We start from the raw sequence: 21,653 nt of genomic DNA, 5'->3' as shown, positions 1-21,653 counted from the left end.
CCGAGTGTGCTCCGCGAAAGTGTGAGCTCTCCGTTGTATTCGGTCCCATAACTCGACAGGTAGTCTTGGCGCAATAGTACGAGCCAACCGTTGCACCTGGTCATACCGTTTAGCGAGGCGATGGTGGCAGTTTGAAATGCGCAAACGAAGAAACCTCCGTCCTGTTGCCTGCATGATCTGCTTAGCTTTCAAACCCGGCATGGGAGGTCTGAAACGAAGAGGCTTCGGAAGAATGTTCTGTTCCAAACAGAGATGGTTAAACCGAAGATGTGCCTTCGTTACTTCGGTCCGTTCCACAAGGTTGGTGTAATGACGGCATCTCTTGGCAATGTCCTGCCCATGGCTTTCGCCAATAATTATAAGCAAAGATTTGCGGTTGGGAGTATATCCAAATGACTCCATGGTAAGATCTCCAACCTTTAATTGAACAAACAATGACTCAACGTTTCGATTAACAACATGTGAAGCCACACGCCTCCGTTAATCTTCCTCAAGAGTGATAAAATCATCTCAACATCCCCTTACATGCACAGTGGGCGGGGTATATGCAAAGTGGGTGGGCAATGCTGGACAGCCAATGAAACCGTATCACACCGCTCTCGTGAACGGAGACGTTACCGACCAAATTCAAAAATCAACCGCATATTAACAGATCAAAATAATCCTGTAAGCAATGCTGGATTATAACGCAAGTGTTGAGAAAATCCGGAACAATCATTACATTTAATCAAAAGTTAAACTTGCAAACAATTAAATTGTAAATTAAATTAAAACTGTAAATATATTAAAGCCAAAATTTTTGAAGACAAAATAAAATTGTCACATTATCAAGATCATCACATGTGGCCCTATGCGGTAAAGGTGAATGCGGGAAGGAGATTGGTTTTAGGGGGGATAAAATGGTGGGGGGGGGGGGGGGAAACCAGAGGGGGTTGGAAGTGGAGGGGGGGGGGGGGTGTGGGAGAGGGGTGGTTTGGAGGGATGGAGGTGGGAGGGGGCAATTTGTCCGAATAAAAACCTTGTGTGATATATTATGTGGACTCGTTGTTCAAAGTACGGAATGCCTGCTTCGTTTACACAAGAGTGGGTCAAACGCTACCGGTAAGTCAACTACCTCTTGTGTGATCGAGGGTAACAGTTTCTTCTGTGTGCCAAGCCTCCAAAACACGTCTTCTGTTTCTGTTGGGTGTGGAGCCCAAAATATCAACCCTGTCCCATAAAGGTGTGTGGCCTTCCTTAAGGCCGTGTTTGGCAATAGCAGATCTGCTAGGGTAATTACATTCAAATGCTTTTTGGTGTTCAGTAATACGTTGACCTAAGGTCCTCCCGGTTTCACCCACATACTCAGCTCCACAACCACAGGGCACCACGTATACCACCCCTGACCTATCCTTCCTCGGAAGCTTGTCCTTGACCCTCATAAGGGCTTGGCGAAGGGTGAAAACCGGTGTGAAACTCACCCTCACTCCTGCCGATTTCAAAATTCTGCCGACCCTCTGTGAAACCCCCGGTACAAAAGGGAGAACACACAAACCCTTTGGTTGTTCTCGCGGTCTCAGCCTGTTGTGTGGGGAATACAGGAAACGTGGGGAATACAGCCCACAACGTGTGTGGGGAATACAGCCCACACCCCCCCCCCCCTCCACTTCCAACCCCCTCTGGTTTCCCCCCCCCCCCCCCCCCCCCCCACCATTTTATCCCCCCTAAAACCAATCTCCTTCCCGCATTCACCTTTACCGCATAGGGCCACATGTGATGATCTTGATAATGTGACAATTTTATTTTGTCTTCAAAAATTTTGGCTTTAATATATTTACAGTTTTAATTTAATTTACAATTTAATTGTTTGCAAGTTTAACTTTTGATTAAATGTTATGATTGTTCCGGATTTTCTCAACACTTGCGTTATAATCCAGCATTGCTTACAGGATTATTTTGATCTGTTAATATGCGGTTGATTTTTGAATTTGGTCGGTAACGTCTCCGTTCACGAGAGCGGTGTGATACGGTTTCATTGGCTGTCCAGCATTGCCCACCCACTTTGCATATACCCCGCCCACTGTGCATGTAAGGGGATGTTGAGATGATTTTATCACTCTTGAGGAAGATTAACGGAGGCGTGTGGCTTCACATGTTGTTAATCGAAACGTTGAGTCATTGTTTGTTCAATTAAAGGTTGGAGATCTTACCATGGAGTCATTCATATACATATATATACATATATACATACATATATATACATATATATACAGTGGTACCTCGGCTTACGAGTGCCCCAACGTACGAGTTTTTCGGGATACGAGCCGTCGCTCGGGCGGTTTGTTGCTTTGGGATACGAGCCGAGATCCGATGTACGAGCTCAAAAAATTAATTTTTTTGAATTTTCCGGTTGTGGCTTCCGGTTCCGGTCACGTGGTTATCTTGCCGTGAAAGCATCTCTGCTTGGATATAAAACACGCAATCGTCGAAATACATGAGCGAGGAATGTCCTTGCTCCAGCCGGTGACGTCATCGGCGGGGATCCCCGCCTCCAGAGTGGCTGGTCACGTGACCGCCAAAGCGTGTCGCGCGTGCGGGTATAATGAGCTACACCTGTGGATCACGTGACCACGGAAGCACGCCTCGCTTGAGAGGCATGGCTTTCGGTTTGCGTTTTGCTTTATAAGGCGCGATAAATGGGCTTTTGAGTGTTAGCGGTTCATGGCGTTGACGGTTCATGACGGTTCATGACGGTTCATGACGTTGACGGTCAAAAACCCATTACATCAATTTTACCAGGCACTGTACAGTAAGTACAGTGGACACCAAATGCACGGTGGAAGGCTAGAAGTAGAAGATCGTCCAAGACAAGTGAGAATAAGCCATACTTTGGAGATGACGTCATTCGCTGGTCCGATAACCAAAGATGTGGTATAAAAAACCAGGTGAGCTAACAATGCAGCAATGAAGGAATTCGGCCAAGGCACCGGCACACAACGACCTACCTACATCGAAAGACTCAATGCCAATGGTGACAGAAGCCAAGACGGCCGGCTTAAACACCGCCGAAAGACCACGGTGTACCAACTTACGATGCAGAACATCTTGCACTTAATATGATGACAACAGGTGCCATCCTCTGACGTACCATTACAGGTACAGGTACAGTACACGTGAGCACAGAGCAAAAGTTCACTGAAACCGAGATTAAGAAAAAAGAAAAAACACCTCGTGGTCCGTGCTCGATATCCGAGTTTCAATCTTTTCAAACACATGATGCTCTCGGTCACGGTATCTCCTGCGAGCTGCTTCTCCTTCAACCACACAAACAACAACTTCTCCATATCTTCATGGATAGAGGTCCGGAGCTTTGAAATAATCGTAACGCCCTTGGCTGGCGTTATAGCCTTTATGGACTCCTTCTGCTTCAAAATCGTACATATCGTAGAAGGAGTACGATCGTACTGCCTCGCCAAGTCGACAACACGCACACCTCACCTGGCATGCTCTTCTCCTCTGCTTAATAAAACCAGTTTATTTCTTTACATTCTCTTGTATTATGTACAGTATATACGAGGTCGTGCTTGTTTATACATTATTTGTTATTTATAAAGTACATTTTTGTTATTTAAAAGCACCTAACAAAAAAAATTGGTGTTTTTTTTTTGAGGCTGGAACGGATTAATAGCATTTCAATGCATTTGAATGGGAAAATTTGCTTTGACTTACGAGCGATTTGGCTTACGAGCTCCGTCACGGAACGGATTAAACTCGTAAGCCGAGGTACCACTGTATGTATATATATATATACATACATATATATATATATAAAAGGAGGGCAACGCACCACATATATATATATATATATATATACATATATATACATATATATATATATATATATATATATATATATATATATATATATATATATATATATATATATATATACATATACATATATACATATACATATACATATATACATATACATATATACATATACATATATATATATATATATATATATATATATATATATATATATATATATATATATATATATATATATATATATACATACATATATACATATATATATATATATATATATACATATATACATATATATACATATATATATATATATATATATACATATATACATATATATACATATATATACATATATATACATATATATATACATACATGTATATATATATATACATATATATACATATATATACATATATATACATATGTCATATACATACATATATATACATATATATACATATGTCATATACATACATATATATACATACATATATATACATATATATACATATATATACATACACATATACATATATACATATACATACATATACATATACATATACATATATATACATATACATATATATATATATATACACACATATATATACACACACACACACACACACACACACACACACACACACACACACACACACACACACACACACACACACACACACACACACACACACACACACACACACACACACACACACACACACACACACACACACACACACACACACACCGAATGTAGTGGTCACTTGATAAGTCGTGAACCAATAGCTCAAAGTTGTCGATGAATTCGGTGGACAGGTTGGGTGCATGACAAGGAAGAATTGATTCAATTTTGGGTGAAGATCTGAATCCGGATCAGAGATTTTTTTCACGTGATTCTGCCGACAATAGCACGATATCTCAAGAAGTTATGGACGGATTCTGACAAACTTAGTGGATAGGTTGTGTGTGTGTGTGACAAGGAAGAATCGATTGAATTTTGGTGAAGATCCAAATACGGATCTCGATACGAAATTTTTATAATTATTTAGGTGATTCTTCACCATTCAGAGATGGGGCCAAAAACAATATATAGCATGATATTTCAAAAAGTTGTGGACAACTTATGACAAATCGATGTGGATGAGTTGGTTAGGCGACAAGAACAAATTAGATTTTGGTTCAGGTCTGAATCCATATCTGGCCTATCTGTGGGATATAAAACAAACTTTTGAGCCTGGTGGAGGTATGCTCTCTACTGAGTGCCAGTCTCGTTTCAAGCTGCAACATGGGATATGGCAGCTTGATATCTCAGGAGAACAAAAGTCTGCAGATCACGATTCATGCAATTTCCAGAATGGTGACGCAAGTCACGACAATCCACTTCAACGTCTGACAGAAGCAGAAATTGACGAGTGGTGTGCTGTGGACACTGGGCCAGCCTGCTACGATGGGACAAAGCATTCATTACCCATTTGGTCGGCAGTAACTGAGTTTGCCTGGGCAGTGTCCGAGTGCATCCGTGTCCTGTCTGTGGTCATGCCATCTCCCTATTTCTTCTGGAGTAATGTAATCGATTTTTCATCCCTGATAAACCGTCATTTTAACGCAAAAACAAAACCTACCAATTTGTTGTGAACATGCGAGCCGGTGTTTCGTCTGCACTATGAACATCGCCATCCTACCAATTTGACGAACACCATATTCGTCTGAATTGCTTGCACAAGGCTCGAAACAATAAGGCTCCACAATTCCCCGAAAAGGGTTTCCATCACCAATTGTATCTGCAATTGTTTCTTCAAAATCCCACTGATCAATTTCAGCACACTAAGAACCTTCAAATTTGCTAATGACAGTGGAATCAGTATGGGAATCCAAGCTCGAAATACACTCTTGACTCTTCTCTATGTAAACTGTTATTTGGATCAGGGCGAGTTCATAATGTGACCTCACTGGCAAAATCGAAAAACGCCAATTTCAGGCTTTTTTCTACATTTCATGATTGGCAAAAAAAAAATCAAAAAAAATTCCTTTCAAATTACATCGTGATTAATGATTTTGAATGGTTTTCAAAAAACAATATTTGCGTTTGAGTTCCCCTTTAAGCTCTCAAGCAAGCACTCCAACAAAACGGTTGATGAGGAAAGGCTAGCTTGGCAAGCGATAGCAAACCTATTGGTAATGGACCACACCCCTGATAAAGGTCTCGACATGTTTGTGAGGTTTGCTGAAAGGCAGAAAGCTTACAGCGCCCAGGAAGTGATGCAGCTGCACCTCCATCAATACAATTTCGTGAGGAAAAGGCAAGAAAATGCAGCAGTTCGACATAAAGAAATGGGTCAAGAAAGACTCTGGAGTTCAACAAGAGGATGAGCCCGATGAGTCTGAGAAAGTGGAAGTTGACACTTCAGATTTTCCATCAATTTCAAAAGAATAGTTCATGTTTTATAATACAGGTGTTACTGTTTTTGCATAATTTATGGATAATTACCTTTATACTGTATTGTAATAATGTTATTATTTAATCCATTTTTCACAGGAAAAGTCTAATTAATTATTTTGTACAATTCTATGTAACACTTAGATAACCGGCATATTTCATAAACCGGCAGGGACAAAGTCACATGGGTGCCAGATAAAACAGTTTTCACTGTATTACTTTTCCAATCAACCAAGAGGAAGGGATTATAATGTGCAGTGCTTGCTTGAGGAATGACTCCACAATCAGTGTAAAGTTTCCTGCTTTATGAATACTAGGGCATGCCCGTACTATATCTATATCTAAAATTATATCCCCCCCCGCCCCCTCTATTTACATGAAATGGTTTGGTCCAAAGCGAACGGCTTGCGAGTGGTGACAATCCCCCCCCTCTATTTACATGCAATGGTTTGGTCCAAAGCGAACGGCTTCCGGAGTTTGGTAAAGAAATCGCCATCGCGTGCACAAACGCGCAGGAAAGCGAATGAAACGCAAATTCGTTTTTATTAGTTGTAAAACATAGTTTAACGCCAACATAGTTTGCAAACGTGAAATAAATGAATACGCTCTCAAATGTGCCATCCGAGGCAGAGTGTGCCCGCCACGTTCGGCACACGCGATCGTTCGCTGCTCTCTGATTGGTTGAATCGTTTTTTGGACATAGCTCGGTAAGTAATTGTCCGATTAATATGAAACCTTGAAAAGGCACATCCTCGGGTCCCCAGCAATATACCTGGCAAGTTAAAAGTATATCGGACCCGTGGTTGTCGAGAAACAGCGGTCACAGACAAACGTACAGACAGAGATTACTGGAATTATAGATAGATGTATATGACAATCAATGATGTGATTCATAATTTACAGCCAGTAATGATCTGTTTTTAAAAAGTGCATTTTCTGTTCCTGAAATTAAAAAAGTACAAAATAAAAACCTAAATTCTGTTTAACTAGAGCATGGGTTCCCAATCAGTGGGCCATGGCCCACTGGTGGGTGTGGAAGCAAAATTAATTTGTGTACGTAATTTGTGTAAATCAAGTGGATTTCCCCGAGCCTCGACCTTGCCATTACATAATTATACAAATTGTTGCGGTTGTGCCATAAAGGCAAACCCCCTATCGTCAATTGCACAACAACATGTAGCCTGCATTAGTCAGTTATGTCTTATTGAATGTAAAGATTAGCCCTTTCCCATTGTGTAGTAATAAAGACCAAATATGCGTTGAGTTCGGCAGGATGTCAAGCCTTCGTGGCTGGGAAAAGCCATTACTAATGTGCGGGAAGGCGTGGCCAGAAGCACAGGCCCACGCGACCAGTGAGGAGGCGGGAACACCTAGCCAGGATGCGACAAGCCTCAGCCAATGGGAGGCTCTGGAACATTTTGAAGGGCGTGGGCAGGTCTGATTAATAGCCCACGCGGAGTGCATTATCATTCTCTTTGCTTTTGGATTTTGCTGCGCTACACCACCTGTTCTGAGCTCTTGTTGTGGATTTCGCCACGTGGACGACCTCCTGCTTTGGACTCTCTTGTTTTGGCTTCACCAGACGACACGTGTTTTGGTCTTTGTTCTTCATCAACACACCTCGTTTCTTTGCCGATCTTTTGCGCCATCCGGCTGACCTGCAAGTGTTGGGATTTCTACACGACTCACCTGCGCTTAAGTTCATCTACCTGTGCTAAGTTCGTCCATGCCGACTTCGAGGCGGCGGTTCGTCCTTCAGACCTTACCTCATCCAGGCTGCACGTCACGATCGAGCTGCCAGCTGCGCACACCAGACCACGTGGTCACCAGCGAAGCAATTCCAGCACGTACATCGGTACGCCAATAACCAGAGTGTTATTCCGTGTGTGTGTGTGTGTGTGTGTGTGTGTGTGTGTGTGTGTGTGTGTGTGTGTGTGTGTGTGTGTGTGTGTGTGTGTGTGTGTGTGTGTGTGTGTGTCAGTGTGAAGGCGCCACGTCGGGGTTATTATTAGGTAATAATTGATAAGCTGAATCTTCGTCTCTGTTTCTCTGTGCCTTCAAAATAAAAGGCTGTACATTTTGTTGTTACTTTCCAACCTGTTCGGTACGTCTTTTCTCCATTGGCCTAGCATCATCCGGGACCGAATTTGGCTAGACTCAGGTCCATAAATCTCGTGGGGTAACGCCGCTTTCCACACCGTGCAAATCCGCTCGGCACCCATGAAGTGTGGGAAAGTGAGGGTTCAATCGCGCGGTTCTTCAGCACGCGCATGCACCTTGATCCATGCACCTTGAAGGTATTCGTGATTCTCTGGTATTAACCGAGGGGAATCACGCAACAAAATTGTTGTCAAAGAGGGGGATTTTTGAACCCGGCCCCTCATACTTCGGCTGCACCCCACAACAATATATTCTGTGAGAATAAGAATAACCCCCCCTCTTAGTTAGTTGCACCACAACATGTAGCCTCGCTTAGTTCATTTATCTCTTATTAAATGTTAAGCGTAGTCTACTTTCCTGTGTTAGTATGCGTTGAGCAGGTCAGTAAGAGTAGGCCCCAATTGGGCTAGAATGCCATGTGCTAGGGCCTAGAACAAGTCTGGCAGGCCCAAAGGAGGAACTGCAGGGGAGTGGCCGGTAAGCGGCAGGCAGCCAATGAATGCTCAAGGGGAGTGGCTAACAACAGCAGCCAGGGGAGGGGCTTGGAATATTCTGGTGGGACTCTGCGAAGGGCTATAAGACCCTGCCCCGGGCCCGGACCTAGTGAGAGCTGGTAGGAGAGTTGTGTCGATAGTCAGAGTTTCTGTCCAAGAGGTCTGTGAACGAATGCTCTCTGCCCCCAGCGCTCTCTGCCCCCAGCTCGCTCTCTGCCCCCAGCTCGCTCTCTGTGAACAGTCTCTCTTGCTCGCTGCCCCCGAACGATCTCCTCCGTGCTAATGGTCCAGGCAATCTAGCCCATTTTTTTTACTCAACTTGGAACAAATTGCAACAGAATTTTTTTTGCCAGAATTTATTTTGCCACAATGCATTTCTTCAAGGTCCCCAGAACAACATACTAAAAGTTCCAAGCAATACCAACATGGGAAATATGTCTAATTTGCATAATCCAATATGGCCACCAATCTGCAATTATAGAAGTTAGTAATAGCAATGAAATAATAATTATAACACTAATTATAATTATACTCTAATAAATAATAAATAAATACTCTAATAAATACTCTAATTATAATTATAACACTCTAACTCTAACACTCTTTACTCAAGAACAATGCATCCAGTATATTGCGGACAATGTTGACCATAACGTAGCAACACTAGATGGCACCGGGACATTTCATGGCACGGGCATCATAGCTACTGTTACACCACAAATAAAGACCTCAAGACCTGTCCCCAAAGTGTCTGTTACAGCTTCGGACATTGCTGCAGTTGGCCCGCATAAACATCGAGTACTTCCGTATCCCTGCAATGATGCCACCACTCACCTATCTGCCACTTGTACACACGGCAGCAGATGATCAGACATCTCAACTTGACATTCCATGGAAAACCTCCCTATTTCTTCGCTCTCCAAGACCAGCATGGTCTGGTATGATGCAAATGTTCCATCATGGCCAATATCCAGGACAGTCTTCTGTGATATTCCTTCCAATGATTGATCTCAATCCTAGTGATCTAAATTGTATTTATTCCACACTAAAGTTTGTGTCAGCTCAGGCCATGCGACATGGTGTTACTCCTGTCCTCACATTCGATCAACCCTTGTATTGGAAAGCATGAATCAATTGTTCGATCTCAACCAGTTGACAGTCATCTCCAGCGAATGGTCCTCAAACTGGGAGGGTTTCACATGGAAATGAGTTTCCTGGGTAGCATCGGGCATCTGATGGCAGGTTCCGGATTGGAAGAAGTCCTTGAGGTTGTGTACGCTAGTAACACCGTGAGCCACATGTTGACTGGCAAGGCTGTGTCCAGAGCAGTCCGTGGTCACATGCTAGTAGATGCTGCACTGAACACCATCCTTCTGTCCAGCGCATACAATGTACCATTGCCATCCAAAATTAAGGCAGAGGGCCCTGATGAAGTGATGACAGGTGATGATGTCGAACAACATTCTGACACAACCGACTTGACCATAGCAGCAGAAGTATATGACAATGCAGTTTCCTCCACAACATCTGTAGAAAACGTGTGTTTGGCAGATGTCTGGACCAGAATTCAAAGTAAACTGAAGGAAAAGAAGGATATAATGACCACAATGCGGACCGCAGAATTCTGGGTACAATATATGGAAATGGTAGACATTCTACAGAGGTTTCTCAAGGCTGAATGCACAGGCAATTGGAAAATGCATCTCCAATCAGTACGTGAAATGTTACCATACTTTGCAGCATCTGGACACACACTATATGCAAAGTCTGCATATATCTATCTTCAAATGATGTTAAATCTGCCAGAGACACACCCAGAAGTCCACCAGAAATTTGAGCAGGGATACCATGTGGTGAGACGCAGCAACAGATATTGGTCAGGATTGTCGACCGATCTCATTATTGAACAAGTGCTCATGAGAAGTGTTAAAACAAGTGGGGGACTTACAAGAGACAAGGGAATGACAGAAACCCAGCGCTTGGTGTGGGTCCTATCTATGCCAGCGAGTGCAAACATCAATGATGCCATGCAAAAGCTCAGTGGTGTGTCATATGAAACCAGTGACAAACACAAGGACACATCAGCAAGACAAGCTAGAGATGTCAGTGACACCCTTGACCTTATCAGTTATCTTGAAAAGAGAAACCCATTTGTTAATAACAGTACACTGCTCAACATTGCAAATGGCATGACAGCTCAGGAAGGAGTCAATGTTGAAAGATCAAGAGAGGTTGGTGAACGGATTCTTGCGTCAATGGTTGGGAAATCTGTCGATGAGTTTGTCTTCCGAAAAGCTGATCAAGCAAAGACACTTGGTACAAGATCAACTGTCAAAATCACAGGCGAATCTGTGAAGGTGGATCCACAGCTGATATTCCAGAGGCTGATAACTGTCACTGAATGCTGTGAAGATGTTCTATCACTGTTCAAGTATGAACTCTGTAGTCACCCTCCTGCATTGTTCGAATCTTCCTCCCTTCCACTGCAGGCCAATAAGGCAACTCTTGCTGATTCTATCTGGAAAGGCATCCCAGAGAAACAACGAGAACCTACTGAAAATGTCCAGAACATCCTTGATGGTGGTGCTCTACTTCACAGACTACCCTGGCCAAGAGGTTCTACCTTTGATTATGTGTGTGATCTATACACCAACTATGTTGTACAGAAATATGCTGATGCTACTGTTGTCTTTGATGGCTACAATGATGACCCATCAACGAAATATGCCACACACATGAGAAGTACTGGTGTGACAGTTCACTTCGCGGGTGAAATGATGATTCAATCCAGAAAAGAGGATTTCTTGAACAATGCGAGGAACAAACAGTGCTTCATTTCTTATCTGAGTGACAAACTGGAGACAGCTGGGTGCAATACATTTCATGTGAAGCAAGATGCCGATTTGTTAATTGTTCAAACAGCTGTCGCCTCTGCATGAACAACAGACACTGTCCTGGTGGGAGATGACACGGACTTACTCACCCTTCTTATTCACCATGCTGAAATGGACGCACATGACTTGTTCCTGATACCAGAACCAAAGCAAACTTCAAGAAAGAACAGGATTTGGAACATGAAGCAATCAAACAATTTGCTTGGCAGTGATGTATGTGACTGTATGCTGCTCGTACATGCTATTCTTGGTTGCGATACAACTTCTCACCTGTTTGGTTTGGGAAAGGGTCTAGCACTGAAAAAAATCATGAACGATGCCTTCTTCTATCAACAAGCTAAAGTTTTCAGTCATACACATCAAATGGAGGAGAAGGTTATCGCCAAGGCAGGAGAACATGCACTAGTGTCGTTGTATGGAGGATCTGAGGAGGAAGGATTGGACACCTTACGGTACAAGCGGTTTTGTGAGGTCACCAAGAATGTTTCACATGTAGAGCCACAGACCTGCCACCCACCTCTGCAGTTGCAAGATACCACAGCCTTCGTGTGCACCACCAAATACAGCAGTGGAAAGGGATCGATCTAAATCCACTGGAGTGGGGATGGCACATAGTCGATGGACATTGCCTACCAATACTGACAGATCAGGCCGCAGCACCATCAGCACTCCTGGACGTCATCTGCTGCAACTGTAAAAAGGACTGCAATACACAAAGATGTACTTGTTGAAAATATGGTCTCACATGCAGTGCTGTGTGCGGGGAATGTCGTGGTACAAGTTGTACCAATGCAGAACTGCCAGATTTCACAGAGTAGGATGACAAAACTGTTTAATCGTTTGAGTTGGATGTTCCAGCATTTTGTATACCTACAGCAATTACTACAGCAATTTTCACTAGCTGAACATCTTTATATAAGCATAGTATGGTGATTTTGTAATGAAACTCGTGTATCTGTCACTAATAGACAGAGCATCATTTGTTACATGAGAGAAATATTGCAGATTGGTGGCCATATTGGATTAAGCAAATTAGACATATTTCCCATGTTGGGATTGCTTGGGACTTTTAGTATGTTGTTCTGGGGACCTTGTAGAAATGCATTGTGGTGAAATAATTTCTGTTGCAATTTGTTCCAAGTGAAACCTTATTTTGCCTGGACTATAAGCTCCCTCTGTCATGGAGAGGTGTGATCGAGAAATAGCACGAACTCTCCCCGAGCCCTGCGCTCTGCTGCCTGATAACAGCGCTTGCGAGGACGGTCCCTCCCGGGGCCACAGACGCCAACGAGCTCCCTGCACGCGTGCCACGAACACCTCGAGGGACACGCCCGGCGAGCTGACTGGAGAGAACGGCGCTAAGGACGCGTTTGGAGCGCGTACTTTTCCTTCCTCCTTTTCCCTGCATGAGTGAGTGGGCCCTTGTCCGGGAATTAAGATAAGACCGATTAAGTATCTGCTCTGTGTCTCTTTATCCTGATCATTGTAAATTGTATAATAAACCTGTGTTCTTCCTTCCATTTGGTCGTTCATGTCATTTTCCACCATTGGCTTCGCACTGTACGAATAAGACCGTTCAATCGGGTTCAATAAGAATTAACAGCACGAGTCACGTGACACGCAAACCGCTCGGGCGTATCAGATCAGCGTGACCCGTGCGAGGTACAGTCCCCGTTCTCGTGGCGGTGTGTGTATCGAAGGTACTTAGGGAATCGACCAGATACCCTTCCGCACGCTCGCTACGGGAGTGGCAGCTCGGCCTCGTGGACTCGAAGCTCGAGGACGAAAAGGGTTTAACCCCCCTCTGTACGTCGACGGGCTCGAGATCCACAACAATATTATAACACGTAAACACGTAAACTTAATAAATACATATATTAATCAGTGTTAGCTGCGTTCTATGAAAATATAACAATTCTTTAAGCTGGCGTTAAAGACAGGCATTCAGCCTGAACTGTGATGCTATCTAGTTTTATAGCCGCACAGCCAAGTAAGCTTGATAAGAAAATAGGAAGAATATAGTCCCTTGTTATGCCCCCATTCCACTTATGCCGATTGGCCCCGATTAGCCCCGATCTCCAGGTCTGGAGCGATCGGGACACTTTGGGAAAAAACTGGTCATCTACGCTGTATCTACGCTGTATCTACGTCCTAAGTACGCTCCGATTACGATCACTACGCTGTAACCACGCTCATCGTGGGTAGATCGGGTCCCTGAAGACCCGATCGAAGCCGTTTAGAGCCGCTGTGTTCCCGCTCGCGTACGCTGTAACCACGCTGCATTCGCGATTGCCGCCGCTCTGACACGATGCATTCCCGATCGCCGCCAATCTAAAACTGATCCAACGCCGATGCTGCCGATCTATTGCCGTTTCAACTACGTCATTCCCGACCAAACCGATCTAACTACGCTCTATTCCCGTCTTTAAGCCGACTAAAAAGCAGATTTCAGGTCCCGATCCGTATAAATAGGGCCCGATTTGCTTGCCGATCATCAGTATCGTCGAAGACAGCCATGGATCAACATCAGAGAAATGGCCGTCTGCAGCTCGCTCTACTTCTCCAACAATATGCAATTAATGAAAGAAGAGCTGCTCAAGTGAGAAGAAGAATGCGAAGAAGAAGAAGAGCCCCTCAGTTCTGGGTCTGGCCATGGTTGACAGAAGGGTTGAGGGGATGAAAATGCATTGCAAAATGAAAGGTCTTCAAAATAAAAGCTAAAAATTTGACAAGTTTTTGCTGGGTAGAGGGGATCCAAGTTTGCATTCACTTAATTAAAAGGTCATAAAATTAAAAGCGGTAAAATTGATCATTAATAATATTTGTTTAACTTGTACCGCTTTTAATTTTAGACCATGGGGTTATTGGGCAATGCAATTTGGCTCATGCAGTTATCAATTCCACTTAACAACGTTGACAAAAATTGTCGTGTCGAAATACTTGATCGGGTGAGGCTGATGCAATCCGGACCGATTTATATACAGCAGCTTTGATCGGCATTGGAGCGGGACGGATAGGTAACGATCGTCGTCGAAACGGCACAAGATAATCCTCCCGCTGCAACGACGCTGTAATCACGATCAAGCCGTTCTAACTACGATCATTCCGATGGACTACGTTGCATTCACGCTGTAATCACGATCAGTCCCGCTATTTCAGATCGGGATGGAAATTTTAAACATGTTTAAAAAATCGCCCCGATCTATTTTTTTGTCCCGATCGACAAAGATCGAAGACGTTCCGTTTACGAGCATGCCGATTGATCCCGTTCCAAATAGGATCGTTCCCGTTGTGCAGATCGGGGTCGATCGGCAGAAGTGGAATGGGGGTATTAGTCTGATAACGTATAAATAGTATACTTTTTATATGATACGACTTTTATACGATACCTATATACACATATATACAGACTTGGCATTTAATATGGAATTTTTTTTTTTTCTTGACTTGGGTTTACTTTCTCAACTCAGTATATCAATCTGGTGAGTTTCTTTTACACTTTGGTGATTTCTTTGTTGAAAGAACCATGTCACTGATTGTCTGTCGCAGCAAGAAGTCAACAACAGGATTATATCACAGGTGGCGTGGCAAAATGTACGGACAGGTGCATTTGATGATTGGCTTCACAGTCGGGTATACAAGGGTTGTTGCGTTCTGTATTAGTGGAAAACAACTGCTGCACGTCTCCAAAAGTTATTGCCGCTTCCACTGGAGATGGTCCGTCAACTCGACAATGCTGTTTGTCATGGAGTGATGGCTTTACGAAATTACGGCATGAAACAGCATGCTATTGCTCGGCAGTATGGCATCACTCAAGGTCAGGTGTCAAAGATCCTGAAATGAAATGCTCAGAGGGGTGTCCCTACTCCAATACCGAGGCCAGGACGTCCCCGCAGAACCACAAGGAGGGATGATCGCCAGCTGCACCGGTTAGTCCGCAATGGCCGTACCAAGTCAGCTAATCGGCTTAGGGCTGAGTGGCAGCAACTGACAAATGTGCCTGTATCCAGAAGGCTAGTCAACCAACGACTGGTTCAAGCAGGCTATCGTGCCAGGCATCCCCTGAGAAAGCCACGCCTGACCAGACAACACCGCCAGTGCCGATTGCAGTGGGCCAGAGAGCACCGCAATTGCAGCCAGGACACTGGAATCACGTGATCTTCAGTGACGAGTGTAGATTTCTGGTCTATCGTCAAGATGGCCACGTCCGAGTGCGCAGAAAAGTGCATGAAGCCTACAACAAAGATTGTATAGTGCCAAGAGTCCAAGCTGGAGGTGGTGGGGTGACCGTTTGGGCTGCTTTTCATGCAGGGGGCAAAACTGACCTGGTTGTTCTGAATGGAAACCTGAACCAGTTCAAGTACAGGGCCATTCTGGAAGAAACATTGCTTCCATTTGCTCGTGCAGCCTTTCGAGGAAACTTTGTCTTCTAAGATGACAATGCACGGCCTCATCGTGCTCGCATGATCCAACACTTTCTTGCTGACCGTGGTGTAGAGCATATGGAGTGGCCTGCCATGTCCCTGGATATGAATCCGATAGATAACTCGTGGGCAGAATTAACGCGTCAAATCGGCCACTTGGACCAGCAGCCGACCTCTGTGCGTGAATTGCAGCAGGCTATTGTAACTGCATGGCAAGCGATTCCTGTCCAAACCTTGGCAAATCTCGTGAACAGCATGCCTCAACGTGTACGTGCTCTCCTGAATGTTTGTGGGGGTTACACGAAGTACTGAACTGTAATTTTACTGTCCATAATCCCAGTCACAATTTAACTTTTGTTTTTGTTAAAAAAATTTTTGGCTAATGTGCAAAATAAAGACATACTTCTGGAAAACGTACAGAAATTTAACACAGTACTGTCCGTGAATTGAGTTCGATATCAGTTTACATCACTTTCAAGGATCAATTTATTTGTTTTGAAATGTCAAATGTGGTTTTTGTTTCTTTTAAAGGTCACATTAACAAAATCTAGAATAATTTCAACATAATTCCAATGAACTTTTGGTTCTAAGACATCTTGAAAAGTAAGTTCACCCCTACAAAAAAAATATTCCATATTAAATGCCAAGTCTGTATATATAAAAAGATTTAAAATATAGAACTTGTAACAATTATGTATAACTCTCACTGATTTGAACTTTCTCCAACCCTGTTTGTCTCTTAGAGATTGAGAAAGAACCGATGTCTTCATGCACGCTAGGCATGCTACTTTTAAAATAGTTAGAAATCTGTGTTTTCTCATGATTTGACATATGTGGCCGAGAGAGATGAAGATAAGGAAAAAGCTGACCCAAGGAGTTGAAGAATCCCGCAATGCTTGCTATCTCTTTGAACCTTGTTTGACCTACCCTCTTTGATCTCTGACCATAAATAGCCATGCTGCTGAAGATCGGGGAGAACTTGATTCCTTTTGTGTGCTGAATGTGGTGTTCTGAGCCGGCGTGGTGATATTCGTTTTTTTGTGTTGATTTGAATTGATTATTGTTGAATAGAGTACTCCCATGTGTCATTAAAATCAGTTAATTGTCTTCTGAACCGAGTTTGGATCTTGATTATTGAGTCTTGTCAAATTATTTAAGGCTAAATTAATTAAAATCCACTCACTACATGGGCCACAGCACGTTTTCCAGGTGGGCCACGCAGACTGCCAAATATTTGCCCAAATAATATAATCTTTTCATGCACAAGGCTAAAACAAGAATTCAATTCTGTGTGTGTTGGTGGTGGCCAGTGGTAGCCACCCACCATTCCCTGCATATTTTTTTCAGTCTTGTTTTTTTTATATTTTTCCTTTTTTTTTTTTTTTTTACAGAAACCCTTCTGAAATGACAAAACGAGGATATGATGAGCAATACATAAAGTTTGGATTCACATCTTCACATGATCATGGAGATTTAAAGGGACAATGCGTCCTGTGCCAGAAAGTTCTTGGAAATCAATCTTTGCGGCCATCGAAGTTGAAGCTCCATTTGGAGAAGATTCATCCACATCATCAACATAAGGATGTGGACTTCTTCAAGCGAATGGAAGAGAATGTGAAGCGCAAGCTCTTGGATCAAAGTGGAACATTATTTCAGCAAAACAAGCGTCTTATGGAGGCTTATGCCATCAGCCTCCTCATTGCACAACAGAAGAAACCTCACACAGTCGGAGAGACTCTGATCAAGCCATGTGCTCTGAAGATGGCTAGGATTCTCCTTGGAGAAGAAGCTGAAAAAAAAGTTCAACAAAATTTCTCTGTCACATAATACGGTTCAAAGGAGGATTGCTGACTTGTCTAGCGACATAAAAGAACAGGTGATTACTGAAATCAAAGACGCTGCATTTGGATTGTTCTCAAATCAGTTGGATGAATCCACAGATGCTTCATCCTGTTCCCAGCTTCTTGCCTTCGTTCGGTATGTGAAGGGTGTTTCCATCAAGGAAGAATTCTTATTCTGCCGTTCTCTCGAAAGAAATACCAGAGCTGTGGATGTGATGGAAAAAGTAACAGTTATTTGACCATGAGGAACTGAACTGGCACAATCTCGTGGTGTGTGCACCGATGGCGCCCCAACTATGCTCGGAGCAAAAAGTGGCTTCCAAGCGCTTGTTCGAAATCTATCTCCAGACATCATTTCTGTTCATTGTCTGATTCATTGGCCAGCTCTTGCTTCAAAAACCCTTCCATCTCATCTTCAGGATGTTCTTACAAGTCATCAAAATTGTGAACTACGATAAAAGCAGTGCTTTGAATTCCCGACTGTTCAAGCAATTGTTTCACAGAAATGGATTCAGAGCATAAGAACCTGCTTTACTACACCAAGGTGCGTTGGCTATCAAAAGGAAATGTTGTGGCACGAGTGTTTGAACTCCGAGAAGAGATGCAGAGTTTCCTACAGATGCAAGAAAAGCACAAACTTGAAGCTTCCTTCCATGAAAAGCTGTGGGTCTTTCGCCTCGCATACCTTGTGGATATTTTTGATCAACTGCACAGACTGAATCTAAAGCTGCAAGGAAAGGGAACAACTATTCAGTTCATTGACACTCAGTGCATTTATACAGAAGAATGAAAACTGGAAATGAAAGGCTGAGGAAGGGAACATTACCATGTTCAAATCTCTTTCAGAAGTCGCTATTAATGAGCCGTTGGATCCTTGCATTGCAAAGGATGTTGTGACACACCTCAGCTGTCTCCGAGAAGAATATCTGCAGTACTTTCCAGAAATTGGGAGAGAAGGACTGGCGCTCATGAAGAATCCTTTTCTTGTTAAAGTCAGTGATGTCCAGGATGACCTGCAAGATGAACTGATTGAATTTCAAAATGATTCTAGATGCAGAGATGTCTTTGAAGCTTCCTCTATCTCTGAGTTTTGGCCAAAAATGATGGGAAGCTACCCCAACATTGCAAAGGAATGCCTTTGGAAACTCCTGCCCTTTGCAACAATTTATCTTTGTGAATCAGGCTATTCAACATTGGTGCAGCTGAAGACAAATGCTTGGAACCACCTTGAATGTGAGGCAGATCTTAGATGTGCGCTTTCTACAACAGAACCTAGGATTTGGAAACTGGTGCAGAAAATTCAGAACATCCCATCTCTCATTAAAGTAGCTTTAGGTTAAACTGTTTTTTTTTTTTTTCAATTGGCAGATACTGCAACGTTTTGTGTTACAGCCCACAAGCAACGCACCCTGGAGATGAGTTTTCAAATATTTTTTATTTTCCTGGTTATTATTGCAATGTGTTAATGGAGTTTCATTTCTTAATTTAAAATAAAAATTTGTTTTTTTTTTAAGGAAAAGCCTTGAAGTCTGAAGTGTTAATTTGCCTTTCCAATTGATTTTCTTGATGTTCTGTTCTAAAAAATTCTCGCAAGACCGTTTGTCACAAATAAATTTGCTTTACTTCACTCGCATCAATTCATTTCACAAATAAATTGTTCAAATGAGAAATATTGTTCCATTAAATACTCTAAAAGTCTAAATTGAATTAAGTTGTGGTTCTTATTGACATTTCTTTGGTTTCAAAAAATTGCTATGATCCCCACTGGGCCATGACATGTCAGGTGAAAAGCCAGTTGGGCCACATAGCGAAAAAGGTTGGGAAACACTGCATGAGAGCAATGTAACTGTCTCGCCAATATGCCTCTGCGTAGTCCTTGCCTGTGACAATGGGTAGATGCCCTAGTTCACTATCCTAAAAATAAACATGTTTGGTTTAAATCCCTTCAGCTGTTTTGAAGTTTCACATTTTTACCACAGTACAGGTTTCACATCGATCGGTGAAGCGTTTTCGGAGATAAGAAGGGATTTTTAAAATATATATGCTTTCAAGATAATATGGCTACCAAACCACGTTACAGATATCATAAAAAAGTACACTCTGCATATGTAAGGGTAGGGGATCACGTTTGTGACGTTTCGTGTTAAGGTTCGTTTTTCTATCCAAGATGGCTGCCAAACAACGTGACCTACAACGTCATCATTTTCAAACTACATGCAACATTGGTGTTTTCGCATCGTGAGATTAAGCTGTTTCAGAGATAAAATTATTTCATATTTTCCTTCAATCGAATATGGCTGCCAAACCATGTGACCTAAGATGTCATAAGTTTAACATTTCAATACAAATGGGTCAGAGATCATGTGCATGCAATTTCAGATTTTTTAAGATAAGGCATTCGATTAAAACATTTATGGCTGGTATACCACTTCACCGATATCATCATCATGCTTTTGTTCCCCATTGGGAGTACTTAACAATGTGCCAAGTTCTAATTTTTCCATTCAGTGGTTTTCGATAAATATTTCAATAATTTGCGTTTAAACCAAGATGGCTGCCATACCACGTGACCTATAACGTCACAATTATGATTTTAAAAAACATTCTGCATAAGGTTTCCCTCCTACCCCGAAAGTTTCGTCTCAATCGGACATGTGGTTGTTGAGCAAAACGAAGTTTAGCCCATACAGACGGACGAATACCCGAAAACATTATGCCTCCGGCCACCTTCGGGGACGGTGGCAGAAAAATATAAATAGTTTTATACAATTAATTGAAAAAAAATCAATATTTAAATCAATTGAAAAAAAATCCTATTCTCCTCAGGTCTCCGCACTTCGAATGCTCCGCATCACCCCGAGGCAGTGCATTTTGCTACCAGGGTGATGTGGAAACACGGAGAATAATGAATTGAAAATGAAATTGCAAACAGCAAGAGGGGAAAATGCGGAAAACGGATCCGTGGTATGTGGAACTCAACACAAAATTAATCTTCAGATGAAAAAAGAAAAGATGTCCATGTATACTCATCTACAAAGGTCGCCCACATACGTGGCAATATGTGCATCATACAAAAATACACAATTTGGTGTCTGGCTGTCTGTTTGACCACGATACATTCGGTCATTACTTATCCAATCTCAACCAAAATTGACAGGAGAACTAAGGGTCACACGATGGAGGTTGTAGCGACTTCATTTGCCCCCACTCTCCAGAGGAGATTTCCTCCTTGGACAAATGGCATGTTAATGGGCATAAATAGCTTACTGTGGCGTTTCGTGGGGCACCAGAAGCAAAAAACATTATAAACCACAAACACGTATGGATTAACTTTTTAAACAGCCACTACTGCTGTTTTAACAACTAAACTGAAAGAGGAAACACGACGTTATTGAGGCATCATATGCTTATCGTGCCTCCTCCACCCCCCACCCCCCCCCCCCCCCACTACCCCCTTCCACCTCCCCCACAGACTGACAGAACCGAACCTAGATCGATGACAATCTATGTACTCCAGTGGATAATGACATGCCCGTTCCTTCTGCTCCTGTAGTAAGTCAGAGTACTAGTCAACATAA

At 42.7% G+C, this 21,653-nt stretch overlaps 1 protein-coding gene across 6 annotated transcripts in view; it reads right to left on the bottom strand.

The window, feature by feature from the left end:
• The window catches only part of WDR33 (WD repeat domain 33), a 203,357-nt gene that overhangs the window by 161,127 nt on the left and 20,577 nt on the right, over positions 1-21,653 (bottom strand). The window lies entirely within an intron of this gene.

The sequence above is a fragment of the Myxine glutinosa genome, chromosome 4 (genome assembly GCF_964187855.1).
Source record: "Myxine glutinosa chromosome 4, kmMyxGlut1.1, whole genome shotgun sequence".
NCBI lineage: Eukaryota > Metazoa > Chordata > Myxini > Myxiniformes > Myxinidae > Myxine > Myxine glutinosa.
This window is presented reverse-complemented; position numbering and strand designations above follow the sequence as displayed.